This window comes from Mastomys coucha, unplaced genomic scaffold, assembly GCF_008632895.1.
Source record: "Mastomys coucha isolate ucsf_1 unplaced genomic scaffold, UCSF_Mcou_1 pScaffold6, whole genome shotgun sequence".
Classification (NCBI taxonomy): Eukaryota; Metazoa; Chordata; class Mammalia; order Rodentia; family Muridae; genus Mastomys; species Mastomys coucha.
The window spans coordinates 91461733-91466207 of NW_022196912.1; the positions used below are offsets into that span (position 1 = coordinate 91461733).

At 45.5% G+C, this 4475-nt stretch overlaps 1 long non-coding RNA gene across 2 annotated transcripts in view; it reads left to right on the forward strand.

Moving 5' to 3' along the window:
- The window catches only part of LOC116080477, a 14771-nt gene that overhangs the window by 4907 nt on the left and 5389 nt on the right, over positions 1–4475 (forward strand). The window contains exons 3-4 of one of the 2 annotated variants that reach the window (XR_004114451.1): positions 2803–2982; positions 3355–3419. This is a non-coding gene — a long non-coding RNA (uncharacterized LOC116080477). Of the gene's footprint in view, positions 1–2802; positions 2983–3354; positions 3420–4475 lie in introns of those variants that run through there. The other variant, XR_004114452.1, reaches the window with a different exon arrangement.

Sequence of the window (4475 nt, forward strand, 5' to 3'; positions counted from 1 at the left end):
TCTTCTTCTTCTTCTTCTTCTTCTTCTTCTTCTTCTTCTTCTTCTTCTCCTTGTCCTCCTCCTCCTCCTCTCTGCCTCTGTCTCTCTCTCCCTCTCTCCCTCTTTCTCTGTCTACCTTTCCCTGTCTCTACTACCCTCTCAACTCCCCTCCCCATGCTATGAATAAACTCTATATTATACTGTCATGTGTCTGGTCCCTGGAGGGAAAGGATGCCTCAGCACAGGCCCAAGGAGGCACCCCCTTCCCCCACACCTGACTACACATCCACCAAACATATTCCCTCTCTCCTTATCTTTTTATAAACACAACACTGGGGATTCAGGATCTCTAGGAAGGGCAGAAAATGCTCTTAACCTATGAGCCATCTCTCCAGTCCTCGTGTTAGTATTTTGATGCACATGATGTAGTTTGTGGGGAACCCATGAAATTTCTGAGACCATCTAAGAGGAGTAGCACAGATTGGGGGTACCCCTGCATGGGAAGACATGGGCTCTGAAAGAGTCTTTCCCTCATTCTCCATGATGTTCCTGGATGCCTAGATGCCTCTCTCTGTATAGCACCTGAACAAGTTCTACATCTCCACATTTTATTTATTGTGTGTGTGTTTGTGGCATGTGTGCCACAGTGTCTCTTGGTGGTCAGGGGACAACATGAAGGAATTGATTCTCTTTCCACCATGTGGGTCCCAACACCCAGGCTTGGTTGCAAATGCCTTTGCCCACTGAGCCATTTCACTGGCCCCTGAATTTTCATCATTGGAGCCCAGATAATAAAGGTTTCCACCGAGCTGGACTCTAATACCACACATAGGAAAGATAGCTGTGTGTGATAGTCTTCCTTATTTCACTAAAGCCATTCTTCTTGGGTGATCTTCTTCCTGGATGATGTTCTTCTACCCTACCGAGGTCTTAGACCAGGCCTGAAAGCTGTGTCCTTTTAAATTTTTCTTGAAGATCCAAAATAGGCAAGCCACAGATCATCAAAGGTTAAGCTGAACAGCCCTGAGCCTGACGACGATCAGCCTTGTGGAACTCACCTTTCGCCCTGTGGTCGAGTTGTGAGGCTAAGTCCATTTCATTCTCAGAATGGACAGCCAGCAGAAAGAATGTCTCTCTTAAAAATTAAAGTGCTTGGTTCATCAGAGAACAAGAATATATAACCTGCCGTGTCCATTTCTCTTATTTCTGCCTAGGAAACACAGAAATAAAGTTAATATTTAATCATCTGAGTGGCCACTGGCAGACTCAGGGTTGTCACGTGGGCTCTGTTTTTCTTGAGACAGGAGGTTTTCTTGCTGCCCCTAAAGCTCCAGTGACCCTCCTGTGTCTGTCTCCCTGATGTAGGGATTATAAGTGGGTACTACCAGGCCCAGCTTTTGTTTTTTAAAACATGGGCTCTGGGATCCAATTAACATGCTCTTTTCTCTCTCTCTCTCTCTCTCTCTCTCTCTCTCTCTCTCTCTCTCTCTCTCTCTAGGGTTTCTCTGTGTAGCCCTGGCTGTCCTGGAACTCACTCTGTAGACCAGGCTGACCTCGAACTCAGAAATCCGCCTGCCTCTGTGTCCCAAGTGCTGGGATTAAAGGTGTGCACCACCACTGCCCGGCAGCATTCTTTCTTAACTGCTCTACTGACTGAGCTGTCTCCATAGCTTCAATCAGCGAGTTTTTATTTCCCATGTTTTTAGATATGTAATGTCTATACCTTTTCCATCTCTCTGACTAAAAAAAAAAATTTAATCTAAGACAGGCATCTATATAGACAAACACAAACACACACACATACACATACAGACACACACACACACACACATGGGTTATTGTGGTAAATATTGTACTGGCTAGTTTTATGTCAATTTGACACTAGCTAGAGTCATCAGAGAGGAGGGAGCTTCAATTGGGAAGATGTCACCATGAATTCTGGTTGTAAGGCATTGTCTTAATTAGTGATCAATATAGGAGGGCCCAGGCCACTATGGGTGGTGCCATCCTGGCCTGTTGGTCCTGGGTTCTCTAAGAAAGCAGACTGAGCAAGCCATGGGGAGCAAGCCAGTAAGTTGTTCCATGACTTCTTCATCAGCTCCTGCCTCCAGGCTCCTACCCTGCCGGCATTCCTGCCCTCACTGCTTTTGATGATGAACTGCTATACAGAATTGTGAAGAAATACACTCCTCCCCAAGTTGCTTTTGGTCATGGTATTTTATCACAGCATAGAAACCCTACATAAGACAAATATAAGTGGTTTTACACACATAATAAATTGATGACAAGTGGAAACTTACTAGACCTTCTGCATAGCTAATAAGAGCTCTTTATGCATTACCATATTTAGACTTACTTAATTTTTACAGCTACTGCTTCCGTGCTGTGCTACGTGGTTTTAACCATAATCAATGAAAGCGCAATCTGGGGGAAAAATCAAAAATAATATTCTGCCCTTACCCCCCTTAGGCCAGTTCAGAAGTCCCCCATCCCCCATTCCACATACACACACACACACACACACACACACACACACACGCACAAAAGGTCTGTCTTTACTTTTCTTGGAAACAGGATATAAATGAAACACTACAGAAACTTATGTTTAAAAACATCCTGTTCTTGAGTTCATAGTGGTCCTGGCTGGCTACCAGATTGCAGTTTTTCTCTGCTTAGCCCATGGTAAAAGCAGAGTTTGTCTGTGGACAGAATGAGGCGCAGAGACGGCTCTGAAGCTTCCACATCGCCAGGCCGAGCCTTGGCTTCCAAGGAGCACTGCTGTCTCCTGGGTTTAGAATAAATTCAGCATTGGTTGTCTTCCAGGAGCTGCACTGTGGCCAAACATCACTATTTCTTCAGGTTTGGGAACAAACCGAGACTGTTTTCCTCCTGAGAAGCAAACACTTCAGATAACTAGAGGCAGTTCTTAGAAAGAATGTGGATGGATCTCCCCGCCTCCGAAGCTAATCTGGATGCCTGGCAAGTCTATTTATGAGGAAAGAGGTTTGTATAAATACTTTCTTCAGTGGCCCTTAGGGTAGGGTTGAGTCTAAGAATTATGCATTCAGTGAATGATACCAAATTAGGAGCTGCTAACATTCCAGACATCGAGGAGTAACCTCACCACGACCTTTCACACCATCATGGACACCATGAGACAAGATACACACACACACATAAGCCAGAGTGGGTTTCTCACTTTGGGTGACCACATTGCCCCACAGACAGAACCAAGGAGCAGGGCGAATGCTAAACCCAGCAGGGGCTGGAGAGAATGATGGCTCAGCAGGAAAGCGCACTTGTACTTACAGAGCTCTGGGTTGGATTCCCAGCAGCTACATGCCGTCTGACAACCATCTGTAACTCCCATTCCAGGAGATCTGATATCCTCCTCTGACTTTTGAGGACACTGGCATGCATGTGGTGCATAGATATACAGGTGAGCAAAACACTCACGCAGATAAAATTAAATTTTAAAAAGAGGAGAGAGGAAATGCTAGAAAAAGAGAATAGTGTGGTGCTGGATCTCTCTTTGAATAGGGTCATGCTATGTACCCCAGATTGGCCTTGAGTTTATGAGCCAGCCTGACCTTCCACAGTACTGAGATCTCAGGCATGTACCTCCACAGCAGGCTGATGCTAGACTGTTAATGAGGAAATGACAAGCCAAATTCCTGACTCCCTTTCCCATCCATATATGGCAACCTCAGGGCCTAACTGAAGTGCACTCCTATCCACTTTGAAGCATGGTAATATAGAAAAACTATCCAAAAAAAGTATGTCCTGGGAAAGGTAGATGGGCTAAGATACAGGTAGGGACAGTCTCTTGGGGGGGAATTTTAAGCTAATTGGAACTATTTAAATGGAAAAGGGAGAGATGTCTTCAAGTATTCGGTCAATAGTCACATGCTGAGCATTTGAGGGGATCTCTTTATTGGAAGACACAAGTGAAAATATGGGAGAATTTGGATTCCCTAGGATCCAAAGACAGGCTTGTAAGAGTGGTGGGTTTGAGTCCTGGCCCCTCCCTATTCAGCCTATGGGAGAACCATCAGGCATGGGTCTGTTGCTTGTTTGAGTTCAGAACAAATCTGACCACATCTGAGGCCTGAGTTAGGCTATTTTACCTCAAAACAGTTGCCTCTGTTTTTCCATCAGCTCAATGGGGAGATCAGCAGTGTCTGCTCATAGTTTGTTCTGAGGATGGTGTATGCAAAACTCTGACGATTGTATGTTTTGCTCTGTTCTGTTTTGTTTTGTTTGTTTGTTTGAAATAGGGTCTCTCTATGTAGCCTTGGTTGTCCCTGGTACTCACCGTAGACCAGGCTGGCCTTGAGCCTGCCTCTGGAGTGCTAAGATAAAGGCAAGCACCACCATTGCCACGGACCGGGATTTCTTGCGGGGTTCCTTGTTTCGCGGGACGAGGAGTTCTGGCCAGGTGGGCACGGGATTCGGCTTTTGACAAACAGACTACACACGGGTGGTGTAAAATCTGA